We start from the raw sequence: 13,852 nt of genomic DNA on the forward strand, positions 1-13,852 counted from the left end.
AGAGCCCAGAGCTTAGTGACTTGGCCAGACTGCTTGGCCAGCAGGTCCCAGGTCTTCCAGCCTCTGTCTTTTCAGTCACCTGGTGGGCAGCACTACCAAAGCTTCCCAATCTTGGATGCTGGGGATGGAACTCGGGTCCTCTACCAACTCAGCCATCTCCTGACCCACCCCGTGGTTATTTTCTTTATTTCTAGTTTGCTATAAAGGCCTTAGAGAAAAACAAAACCCTTTCCTCTTGTCCCAACACTTCTCTCCACCTATGGCAGAGGGAGTTATGTCATGGGATGAGAGTGGAGATGGGGGAACTGGGAAGGACAGAAAGACTTACGCTGCTTGAAAGTCGAAGCAGGAGGATCAAATGTTCTAGGCTAGCCTGGGCTACAAAGTAAGTTCCAGCTTTCCTGGGCAGCTTAGTGAGACCCTGTGTCCAAATGAAAAGTAAAAAGAGGGCTGGAGGCTGGAGAGAGCACTTGCCTAACGTTCATGAAACCAGAAATTCAGCACTCATCGTGAGGCCAGGGGACATCTTGGCAGAGGGGACAGCAAAGACCCTGGGATGGGAGGATGCCAGAGAGTCGCACCAACACCAGATGAGAGGATGGTGCTGCTGAAGTTCCAGCTGGGGAGGGACCGTCCAAAGGTCGTGGGTCTGAGGGCTGCGTCCGTAGGTTCTGGGTGAAAAAGGCAGAATTCGAAGGCATGGCACCAGAGTCCTAGGAGGTGCTGGAGGGGAAGGATCTGAAGACACAGGGAGGGAGGGAGGGACGGACAAGGAGGCCAGGCCAAGATGCAGAGGGCGTGGCGGCCTCTGTTGGACCAAAGCAGTTCCCAGAAACAGCGTGAGACCCGCTGGTTCTAGGAACAGCTCAGGCTGGGTGGGGCAGTGAGCTAGGGGGCAGGAAAGGGCGTTTAAGAGAAACGTAAGACAAGAATGAGCCTAAAGTTTCTGGTCTGAGCGACTGAAAATGGATTTGCCATTCAGAGAGAGAAGAAGGAAAACAGGACACTTGAGAGGGCACAGACTCACATGCAGGCAAAGCACCCATACACATGAAAATAAATAAATCTCAAGGTTTAAAAGGAAAAAGATGAGCAAAAATCTTTTCGACTTTCTAATCTAATGTTCAAGTTGATTCTACGCCAGAGAGGCTTTCTTAGGGGTGGAGGCAGTACTCCCCAGAGCATCACTTGCCTTTGGATACATACTCCTGAGACGTGAATGGTGTCTTGAATAGAAAAAGAATTTTTAGAAACCAGCAACTCTGCATTTGCTTGTTTATTTATTCCTTTAATTATGTGGTGCTTGAGAACAAACCCAGGGCCTTGCACATGCTGAGCCACTGCGGCTCAGTAAGCCCCCCTTTTAACAGTAAAATAGTCAAACACATTCTCATCTGGGGACTAGCTAGAATGGGTTGTTAGCAATGAACCACTTACAACGCCTCGGGCCTCCACGGTTTACCAGCGGGCTCTTCCCCGGTGCTAAGCTCAGTTCGAGTTCAAATGCTTAGCAGCCCAAGTGCTTTGAAGAACCAAATAATCCCTGTGTCATTTAATAACACCCAAGGAAGGGGCAAGAGGTAAGGAAAACCTGCCCATGTGCACAACACACTCTCGGGTCCCTAAACTGGGAACAATACATAAAGGCCCTCCTGGAGGAAGAAAACTTGAGCATGGCAGATGATAACAGGCCATTCTGAGCCGGAGGCAGCCTCGCTGGGGCTCCAAAACAGGCTTGCAGCTTGGAGCTCAGCCAGAACCAAGGTCCCAGAGGTCTCAAAGCCAGCTTGTTTTCTGTGCTACCTGATCACCAACTCCTGTCACTCAGGGAAAAGACGAGCCATCCAAGCTAATAAGTGTCTTCGTTCTGCACATTAGGATGCTGGGTAATCCCGTTGTTTCAAATGCTTGTGAGAACTCACTCAGATTTTATTGCATAATTCATAACAACTGACGTTGGCCCAGGATTGACATGAACAGGCATCAGTGACTCAACCATGCTTCATGAGGCAGCGGGGCTCTCAGAGGCTGTGAAACACCGGAATCAGACACCACTCTGAACCTGGGACTCTAGAAAGTAAATTAAATGCGCACGCGCGCGAAGGTTCATCCCGCACACTCTCCTTCACATGTGGACGTTAAATCCGCTATGTCATAGGAGAGACCAGAGTGGATGTTAGCGGATGAAGGGACAGGGCCCACAGAGAGGGTGACCGACAAGTTAAACAGGAGAGAAAGTCCCAGCACTCCAGAGTGCAGGAGGTGACTGCAACTCACAGCCATGTACCGGAGGTATCAGCAGAGCTGGAAGAAGTGATCATTCAGGTGGTTGACACAAAGATGATCCATGAGACGATCCATGTATGTACACTTGTTACTGGGTATTGATCACTACACACTCGTACATCTACTAAAACACCCCGCACCCAATGCTGTGTTTCATGCCTGTGATTCCAGGGAGGCGGAAGCCGCAGGACTGAGAATTCGAAGCCAGCCTGGGCTACATCGGGAGACCTGGGCTGGACAGACAGCACTGCACTATCGTGCACATATTGTTCTCAAAGAGGACCTGAGTTCAGCTCCTAGCACCCACGATGGATGTGCCAGGGTGGGCCGTGAGTTTCTTTGAGTCCCATCTCTACTTGCAGTGAAATCACTCTGGTCTTCAGATGGACAGAAGAAATCCAGACTCCAAGAGGCCAATATCACTTCCAGAGCCATAAGACCTATGCAGGAAAAATTAAAGCCAGGGGCAGCCACCACTGGTGTGGGAGGACTGCCATCTTCCTAAGCCAGGGCTCTCTAGATCAGTGGTTCTCAACTCTCCTAATGCTGCAACCATTTAATACAGTTCCTTATGTTGTGGTGACCCCAAACCATAAAATTAGTTTCATTGCTAATTCAAAACTGTAATTTTGCTACTGTTGTGAGTTGTAATGTAAATATCTGTGTTTTCCGACGGACTTAGGCGATCTTTGTGAAAGGGTTGTTCAATGCCCAAAAGGGTTGTAACAACCCACAGGTTGAGACCTTCTGCTCCAGAGAGACAAGCCAATAGAAAGGAGGAAGAGGAAAGGGGATTCAGAGGGTTAGTTTATGTGTTTATGGACCCTGGAAAGCCCCAAGGGGTTCTCGTCAAGCTGGAGATGCTGGGACAACATATCATAATACAAATTCAAAAGCCTCATGTATTGCTCAATCTAGACCCACAGGCTGGGACAGGGGATCTATAGATATAAATCAGGGCTGAAGGGTCTCTTGGAAAGTTCGGGTGTCACGGGGCAGCAGGAGTGTTCCTGTTCCGGGAGAGGAAAAGATCTGTCCTCCACCTTCTTCTTTTATCTGGGACTCTAACCAATTGGATTGTGATTGCCCACAAAGGTGGATGATCCCCTACCCGATCCACTGACTAGAAAGTCTCCTCAGACACACTCAAAACGAAATTTCCCAGCTATTCCCGAGTCCAGCCATGTTGACACCATTGTCCCAATAAAGGGCAAAGATGTTTTCAGTCTCCCCAGAGAGGGATGGGGGGACCCCACCTGTGCCCACACACCAGCTGCAGGTGCCTTCTGAGCACGATGGCTCTGTCTCCCTCCTGCCTGTTAAGTCTAGGGAATGAGCAGACCTCAAAGGAAAGGGGTGTGGGAAAACCTCTGCGACCTGGAGGAGGCCTCAGAGGGAGTGGTGGTGATGTGGACAGATGTGGATAGATGTGCCTGTACAGAGATGAGGGCTGTCTTCCAGCTGCTTCCCTGTGGAGATCTGGACAGACTGCATCCCCCCAGGGTTTGGGAAGTGGGGAGAGGGTTACAGGTGACTTCAAGGACTTGGGTCCTTCTCCTGGTTTCTCACTTGAGCTCTGGAGTAGGGGAGATGCCACCAAAAACCAAAGGCGTGGTGCAAAGATGATTGGAAAGAAAAAGCTAAAGGCATTTTCAAAACCACATGTGGGCCTGGAGAGATGTGGAGGGGGTTAAGAGGGCTTCCTGCCCTGGAAGGGGACCCACATTTAGTTCCCAGCAGCCTCACCAAGTGGCCTGTAACTCCAGCTCCAGGGGGTCTGGCCTTCTTTGGCCTCCAGAGGCACCAGCACTGACATGCACAAACCACATTCTCACACACATGACACATACAAAAAATAAATAGTTTAAGTATCAAGTTAGGATGATTTTTCCATTTGTGCTTATATGTGTGTGTGTGTGTGTGTGTGTGTGTGTGTGTGTGTGTGTGTGTGTGTGTGTTCTGTTTTCTACAATAAAATGTGTTGTTTGTAATCAGATTTTTGTTTGTTTGCTTTTTCAAAACAGAGCCTCACTGTACAGCCCTGGCTGACCCGGAACTCACTGTGCAGACCAGGCTGACCTTGGACTCACAGGGACTGGCCTGCCTGCCACCCAAGTGCTGGGGTCAAAGATGTGTGCCACCATTCCTGGCTTGTATCAGAGTTTTAAACCAAAGCTATTAAAAATGCATTGGTAGCCGGCGGTGATGGTGCACGCCTTTAATACCAGCACTCGGAAGGCAGAGCCAGGCGGATCTCTGTGAGTTCGAGGCCAGCCTGGTCTACAGAGCGAGTTCCAGGACAGGCTCGAAAACTACACAGAGAAACTCTGTCTCAAAAAACCAAAAACAAACAAACAATACATTGGTAGCAGGATGGATCAGATAATCCTTATAATCCTTTCAGGGACAGTTGCGTTGGTCATCTCAAACTCTGAGGAGAAGAATGGATCCCAGGTCACCCCATCCCCATAGCTGAGAGGTCAGTTCCCTCCCCACTGCAGCCCACCCAGGTTTGAGCAGAGTGGTGCTGCCACCTAGAGGTCGGCACCCTGCATTACTTCAGCTCTGCAGAGTTGGGCCCCACCAGCTGCATGCAGTTCTCTGGAGCCTGTGAGTTTGAGGGCAGGGGCTGGTGGTCAAGACAGGGAAGAGCAAAGCAGAGTGAGTGGAGCCCACTGTGGGTGCATCTGTGCAGAGCTGGGCGCCGAATGCAAGCTCAAACCTCTTGTTCAAACATTGCTGAGAACTGCAAACCCCTGAGCACTAAACCTAGTGTGGGCAGGTCTGAAGGTGGGGAGTTCTCTCAACTGATTGCTCACAGTCAGTTAAAGATAGAACTTCATCTTCTAATGCCCCTCCCCGCTTCCAACTACTGTGCTTGACTAGTCTAAAAAAGAAGAAGTGTGGGGCTGGTGAGATGGCTCGGTGTGCAAAACACACTCACCATGCAGGTCTAACGATCTGAGTTTCAAGACCCAGGATGGGAGAGCATTCACTCCCCAAAGCTGTACCCTGGCCTGCACCCTGTGCCATGGTGTGTGAGCCATGATACATGCACACCTGTCCTCATACACACAATAGTTAACTAAATCAAGGCTGGTGTGGACCCTTCTGAGCAGGAGGCCTTGTGTGACCATGTAAGAGACACACTCACAGGGCTGTCCCTCTGCACACTAGTACTTGTGTGTAGGCTAATAATGCTGTGTGTGTAAATATCCAGATGTGTCCAGAATCCTATGTGAGTGTACATGCCCCATTGCTGTGCACCTGTCTGTACAAGCACAGGCTCCTCTGTGTAACTGCTTAGGTGATAATGTGTGTGTCCGTGTGTGGTGCGTAGCGCATGTGATGAAGAGAGCAGGATTCAGTGTTCCGGAACTTAGGTCCTACTTATCTGACTGGGACAGCAGGACACAGATCTGCCTTTATCTGCACTCAGGCAGGTGAGACTCTGGCATGGCCTCTAGCAGCGTAGGGTGTGTCCCCGGGCAAGCTCAGCTCCCATTAGCCAGCGTGAGACAGACCCACGCTGCTGGGGGATCAGCCTCTTGTTCTGGCCAACCCCAGGCATAGGCCCCTGATGTCTTTCCCATTAACTGACAAGTTTTCCTCTCTTAACCCCACCCAGCAGGGTGTACATCAGCTGCCACCCAGCAGGACCAGTCTTAAGGACCTCAAAGACATTCCTCTGAAATAGAACCAAGAACAGAGCCACAGCTTCAATGGCAGCCAGCAACCACAGATGGCCCGATCACATCTGTCACTGGAGTCCCTGCTCTCTCCCTCTACACTCCCATTCATCCATCAAAGGTCCAGCCAATCAGAAGAGGACTCACTTCCTCCCTTTTGTCAGTGATAGTGAATCAAATCAGGGAAGTCACTGGTTTTGTTTTGCCTCAATGGATCAAGCTGGTCGTTAAAATGGACTCATCACGCTGAAGTCCCGTGGCACCAAGTACAATCTTGAGAAGCTGACTGGATCTAGAATCACCATGGAAACAAAACTCTGGGCAGGTCTGTGGGAGGTTATCTAGAGTAGGTTAATCCATGTGTGAAGACCCACCCTACATATGGGCGGTGCCATCCTACAGGCTGGGGACCTGGGCTAAATAAAAAGGAGACAGCGCCCTGAGCATCAGCCCTCCTCTCTCCCCTCTCCCTGACTATGGACGGCCACCTGCTCCTGCTGCCGTGTCTTTGTGGTCACAACCGACTGTGGTCCCTGGAACTGTAGCCCACGGAAACCCTTCCTCTCTCATGTCATTGTCAAGCATTTTGTCGCTGCATCCAGACAAGTCCCTAACACATCAAGCTACAGTTTCTCTGAGCCTCTAAGAAATCAAGACTAGAGAACAGCCACATTTCCAAGCAGGTCAGGTCACCTGGATGGGTAATGGGGTTCCCCTCTGCCTTAATCCCCCCAGCACAACAAAGGCTCCTGCAGCCATCTGAGGGAGCCAGGGTTCTCAAGCTTTCCTATCTCCCTGTCTACCCTTGCAAGGGAGGTCACTTCCTTTAGCCCTTTCCTGTCTGTGAAACAACCCTCTGTTGGCTCTCTGGAACTATTCTATTTTATAAAATGAAGTGCTTCCTGGCTCTAGAATTAAAATTTTAAAAGCCAATTAGCATATTTAAATCCTGCCATGTTGCCCCCTGACAGTAATTACTAGGTAAAATCTGCTCTTCCCGAAGAACTCACGGGCAGCTGTTCCTCTTTGGTGCCCTCTCAGAGACCTTCCATATTCCAGGGCACTCCACAGAGCCCCACTGCCACACAGCCATCCAGACTGTCCCCATGGGGATGCTGAGCAGAGCTCCCAGCATCAGAGAGGAGGCGCCTGAGAGCAGCTCCCATCCAGCCCTCCTAGTGGATGGCTCGGAGGTGTGCAGGTCCTGACTGCTTCCCGAGCCCCCCTCTGGGAAACTGAGGGAGCTGCAGGGTGGCCGTTTGCTGCACAATACATCCTATCAGCTATCAGCTTATCTCTCTCTGCCTCTCCCCTCCTCATCCTGGAAAAATGGCTCCTATGTAAACCCTTCATAGGAACCCTAGTCCCAGAGTCAGCTTGGCAATGGCCCACCTTGGAGACTGTCCTCTGATGTTGGTCTCACCTGGCTCTGTCCCCAGAAACTAATCTGGAGAGAGGGTTGTTTGTTCCCTTGCTTGCTTGATTCACTTTTCGGGTGTGGACAGAACAGGCTGTGAATGCTGGCTCAGCAGGCATATACTCAGGGGGATTTCGAGTCCTCGAATAGCGCCCTCCATTGCATGTGCAGTGTGTGGAGAGAGGCGGGCGATCTGCAGTAACCCAGGGAATGAAGAGACCTCTTCAGACTTAGAGACTTTAGAGGGGACGGGTTTCTGAGTTTAGGGGGAGGAGTCTCTGAGTCTAGCAGATTGGCGATGGTATTAAAGCCATAATTTCAGAATTTATCCCTGTCATCTCCCCCTACTTGAGAGCTGCTGGAGGCTAGCAGTCTAGGAGCACAAGGAAGTCACCAGTTAGAATATAAGGCTTTGCTGATTCCCCCGACTCCCCAGGGCAGCCTCTGTGGTCTACCACCTCCAGGCTCAGCCGGCTGGTGAAGGACGGGTCAGTCAGGAGTAGACAATGTGTCTCCTGAAGATAAGGCTCTGTTCAGAGCCACCCTGGGGTGCAATTTCAGACCGCATAGATGCCCATCATCTCTTGCCTCCACTTCTCTGCTTCTCCTGAAAGCCTTTCTTCCCCCCCCTCTCTTTCTTCTTCTTCCTCCTCCTCTTCTTCTTCTCCTCCTCCTCCTCCTTCTTCTTCTTTCTCTCTCTCTCTCTCTCTCTCTCTCTCTCTCTCTCTCTCTCTCTCCCTCTCCCTCTCTCTCTCTGAGTTCAAGAGCAATAGCCTGTGGGAAATACAGAGGCTGCTATGTACTTCTCCATGACCTGCTCCAAATGGTCGTTATTCATCCACTGCACTGGGTTGTCCTGTGAAGGAGGCACTTGACTCCTATGTACAGGAACCTGAGGTTAGCTGAGCCCCAGCCCTGACTCTGCCCCACTCCCTACTCTCCAATAATTGTTAGGAAAAGCTGAGAGGTCACCACAAAGTCACATGAGGAAGTCCAGAGCTGGATTCCACCCCAGGTCTCTGTCAGCCTCTATCCTACCTCTGTGCCTCTGGACCTCAGCAATCCCTGTCTCTCTATATGTGTGCCTCGATTTCCCCATTTGTTTATACAGAATTTCTTAAGACTTCCACCCTTTACCCTTGTGTCCCTTGATGACATTCCACCCTAGTCCATGAGGCCCTGTACTCCTGGCCACCTAGCAATTGTCACTCTGGGTAATTTTCCTGGTGGCCTAGCCTGGCTCTGACCCGAATCTCACCAAATACATCTGCAGTGTCTCCTCTGTCAGCAGCTTGGAAGGATCTCTGGCACTTCCTTATTGGGAAGAAGTTAAGGACTCACTACAAACAAGAAAATCTCCATGTGAACTTCCTCCTCCGCATTCTGGACAAACATTCTAGAAGCCTCCTCCATGCCTAACCTGAATTCCTGAGAAAACCACAGTTTGCAGTTCAGTGGAGAGAGGTAGCTTGTTGGGCAAGGTGTGGGCTTCAAGTTAGGCCACCTGGCTTGAATCCCAGCTCCAATGTGTATTGTGTGTTTAGGGATAAGATTACACCCATTTAATTTTAAAATCTTGAATATCTTTATATTTACTTTCTCTTTTTTAGTTTGTTTGTTTGGGCTTTTTTTTTTTTTTTAATGTCAGGGCCTTATGAGCCCAGGCTGCTCTTGAACTTTTGACCCCCCTGCCCCCAAGTGCCAGGATGATAGACACCTCCACACCCAGCTTTAAGATGTTTAGCATCGGTTATATAATCACAGTTCGCTCCATCAAGTAGAACAAGATTTCTGATGTTGGGTTCGTAGACCCAAAACAGCTTAGTGGGGAGGTAGAGACAAAACCAAAAACAGAGGCCCAGAGAGATGGCTCAGAGGTTAAGAGCACTGGCTGCTCTTCCAGAGGTCCTGAGTTCAATTCCCAGCAACCACATGGTGGCTCACAGCCATCTGTAATGAGATCCGGTGCCCTCTTCTGGCCTGCGGGAGTACACGCAGGCAGAACATTGTATACATAATAAATAAATAAATCTTTTAAAAAAGAAAAGAAAAGTGGTCCTCCCAGGGTCTTCCTTATAAGGGGAGATGGGGAGGCAGAATAGCAAAGAAATGCCTAATTCGTATCAGCCTATTCCAGATTGCCTTTGCAGCAGTCCAAGGTAGAGGGGATTTCATGGCTGTGTCTATTGAAAAAACTGACTTTCACCTCTCATGTCTCCCACAGAAAATCAGACAAATGGCTGTCTGCTTGGTAGCTGAAACTTTGGCATAGATGACTCTGCTGGGACCAGTGCAAGAGTCTGGTCCCCAACAGTGACTTCCTGTGATGTCTATCCAGCAGTGGTCACAAGACCACATGTACGGAAGGAGGAACCGTACCATTACCAGAAAGATGGAAGGCCAAGAGGATGTACCAACACGGGCTGAGGTGGCCAGAGATTGAAGCCAGGATACAAGTCAGCTGTGTCCTCTATCAGGACACTCTCAAGGACTTCTCTTGGTGGTACACAGATGTGACACCAATTATGACAATGACTCTGAACAACTTTTCACAATGTGAATCAATGCCACTTGCCATCCGGTCCCTGTACATGACATTTCTCAATCACTGTGAATTCCACCACACGGGGGCCTCACACGGAGAGCCAGGAGTGCTTTCAGAAGCAGCACCAGTGAGATCAAGGCCTCCTTTAGGATTAAAAAATGAGACACGTTTTCTTCAGTTTGCCAACACTGTATACATCTTTGCGCTCTCTAGAAAATGTTTCATTAGACCTAGCTCTTCTTCGGGTCTTAGAGGGAGCCTTTAACTGAGGTAGAGTCAGAGGGTGTTGCCACAGCTGCTCATTTAGGCCAACATGGAAATCGCTCGCTTGCTCTAACATCAGCTCGTGGACACTGTGCTATCGGGCACCTTCCTCCGTCAGAAGGCCCTCTGCCAACCGTCTCTCTCGCCAGCTTGGCTCTGAAAGTGCTGAGCTAAATGCAGCATGAAGGTGGATGCTCGCAGTGCTCCCTCCCTACTCTTACAAGCACCCCCCATGAGCCGTGCTTGGCTTTGGAGGGTGACGTGGTGTATTCCGTCCTGCGGGACACATTCTGTGGGTTGTCATTGCACACAGTGACCTGGCTCCATGATGATATGTGTAGAGAAGGTACATTCCTTCCCACTGCCCTGGATTGACCCATTTGTTCTCTGTCCAGCTGAAGGACATTTAGGTTGTGGTCTTGTGAATCAGCTCTGCAGTGAGTACTTGGGGCAGATCCCTCTGCCTGTGAGGGGCTCTCTAGGCTATGCAGACATGGAATTTTGAGGCTGGGAGATAAAATTTGAATTCTGCTAAATGTGCCCTCCTTCTTGGCTCATCTGTGAAGGTCAATCTTGTCAACCTGATGGGGTTGGGAATGACCACAGAAACAAACCTCTGGGCATGTCTGTGAGGCAGTGTCTGGATTGGGTTAGCTGGAGTAGGAGACCCACCCTAATGCGGGCAGCACATCCCAGGGCCTGAGGTCCCAGACTGAAGGGGAGAACTTGAGTTAAGCACCCACATTCACAATTCTTGCTTCCTGTGGCCGAAATGTGACCAGCTGCCTCACCCTGCTGCCGTGTCTCCCCTGCATAATGAACTATAACCCTGGAACTGTGAGCCATGTAAACCGTTCCTTAAGTTTTCTCAGACCTTTTGTCTCAGCAACGAGACACCATGTTTCCCTCTACACTTGCTAATTTCTCTCATTTGATGAGCTGATTGCCTTAATCTGCATCTCTGATGACTCAGAATAATGAGCATGCCCTCAGTTTTCTTTCCTGTGTCGTTTCTTCAGTCACGAGGACCCTGTGTGTTTCAGCCAGATCATGAGCTCCTGGAGGGAGGGGTTGGGCTAGCCTGGGATGGTGTGGCACTCTGGGGCTCAGTCCCTTCAGGTGTAGACAGTCTGCTGTCCCTCTCTCTCCTCCATGGAGCTCTGCTCCAAGCTTCATTTGCCACATCCGTCTTCCCAAATATTCCTCGCTAGGGATTCATACACAACATGATGTTCTGAATGCTGAGCCCCTTCTGGTCCACCTGAGTGCACCCAAACTTGTTCTGAGGCTCAGCCTCTACTGTGAAGTCTCCCATCTGACCAGAGGCCCCACCCCGTTCCTTCTGTGGCTGTTACCATATTCTCCTCCATGGCCCCACAGGGGTCTCACTGTATGCACTTACAGATTCATCTCTTTGCCCAACAGACAGTTGCCATGGCTTATCCACCACTGGTGGATGGTCATTGGTCAGGATGGATGTTCAGTCCATGTTGGCCAGGTGGGCAGATGAACTTCAGAAGCAGCTTCCCATCAATTCTCTGCAGACCATGATGCCCTATAAGGACTACATTGCATATTGCTGTCCTCAGTGGCACCTTTAGTGATGCTGCAGTATGATTATCTGATGGAGATGAAGTGCCTTTGGAGATGAGGATATATTTTGGTTGGTAGAGTGCTTGCCTTGAATGCACAAATTGCTTACCCACAGTGCCAGCACCAGGAGGTACAAGCAAGAAGATCATAAGTCAAGATACTCCAGGCTATATAGTTAGTCTGAAGCCAGCCTGGGACATGAGACCCTATCTAAAAGACAGAGGAGGAGGAAAAAAAGGGAAAGGAGGAGATAATAGAAGAAAAAGAAGGAAGAGGATGAGGAAGGAGGAGGGGGAGGAGGAAGGAAGAGGAGAAAGAAGAAGAAGAGGAGGAGGAGGAGGAGGAGGAGGAGGAGGAGGAGGAGGAGGAGGAGAAGGAAATGGTTATTATCAGTACAGCCTTGTGTAATTTCCTTGGCCTCTCCGCACCTTCCTCCTCTCTTTCTTGAAGAAATAACAGCTGAGGACAGGCATCACAGAAGTGAGGCTGTGTGTGGAAAACCCTGGGCATATAGTAGCTACTCCTTAAAGATGGGGTCCAGCTTTCCAGCCCCAAAGACAAACCTTGCATAAACTAAGTACCCCAGAGAAAGACTGAGCTGAACTTGGCGAGGCCTTGCATACACTTAGCTCAGTAAATGTGGGGTGACACTGGGTGTGCTTCCCTGAATTGCACCCCCTTCTAGGTGGCCTCCCAACACTTCCCTGGTTTGGAGGAGCTGAGGCTGGGGAGAGGAAGCCCACAGTATGCCCCCTTCTGCCAGTGACCTTAATGCTTCCTTCCTTTTGCTTCAGTTTGTCCACAGTCGGCTGACTGCCATGATAGACTGGCATTTTAGCCGTCTCCAAAGGTGCCCCTTGAAGTACACTAGTGTCTGTGGAGTCTCCTCTCACAGTCTGACCTTGACCATGTGTTCTTGAACCAAGGCCACGGGGACATTAACCACCCAGCGTAACATTTGCTAAACCATTGTACACTAACTCTGTCCCCCTTGGACCTTCCGTAGACACCAGTCACCATGCCATGGAGAAGTCCAAGTAAACATGGAGAGTTCCTGTGGAGAGATGACAGAACTGCCTGTGGTACCCACCTCAAGTGTGTTATCCATCCGTCCCACTTGTATCTAGACCAGCGGTTCTCAACCTTCCTAATGCTCAGACCCTTTAACACGGTTCCTCATATTGAGCTGACCCCAACCACAAAATTTTTGTTGCTACTTCATAAGTAACTTTGATACTGTTATGAATTTTAATATAAATATCCATATTTTCCAACGGTCTTAGGCGATCCCTGTGAAAGGGTCGTTTGACTCCCTCTTCCCCCGCCAAGGGGTCACAATCCACGGGTTGAGAACCACTGATCTAGACCATCTGTACTGTCCTCTTCAGCTTCGGTCGTGGTCCCAGTTGTAGTGTTCTTCCCACTGTGGTACCCATCCTACTTGTGGCATTCATGATGGCACAGGTACTCATCCAAGCTGGGGTGCTTATCTCAGCTGTGGTAACCATCTTTATTGACATATTCATATTTAATAATTACAATGATCATCCCAGCTGTGGTACCCATCCCAGCTGCAGGACTCCTCCCAGCTGTGGTTCCCATCCCAGCTGCAGGACTCCTCCCAGCTGTGGTACCCATCCCAGCTGCAGGACTCCTCCCAGCTGCAGGACTCATCCCAGCTGCAGGACTCCTCCCAGCTGTGGTACCCATCCCAGCTGCAGGACTCATCCCAGCTGTGGTTCCCATCCCAGCTGCAGGACTCCTCCCAGCTGTGGTACCCATCCCAGCTGCAGGACTCCTCCCAGCTGTGGTACCCATCCCAGCTGCAGGACTCCTCCCAGCTATGGTTCCCATCCCAGCTGCAGGACTCCTCCCAGCTGTGGTACTCATCCCAGCTGCAGGACTCCTCCCAGCTGTGGTACCCATCCCAGCTGCAGGACTCCTCCCAGCTGTGGTACTCATCCCAGCTGCAATGTTCATCTCATCTTACCTTCCCAACTATAGTGTCATGCCAGCTATGGTACTATCTCAGATGCAGTACCCATTCCATCTGTGGCA

This window comes from Peromyscus californicus, unplaced genomic scaffold (assembly GCF_007827085.1).
Source record: "Peromyscus californicus insignis strain IS unplaced genomic scaffold, ASM782708v3 Scaffold_20__1_contigs__length_68692818, whole genome shotgun sequence".
Classification (NCBI taxonomy): Eukaryota; Metazoa; Chordata; class Mammalia; order Rodentia; family Cricetidae; genus Peromyscus; species Peromyscus californicus.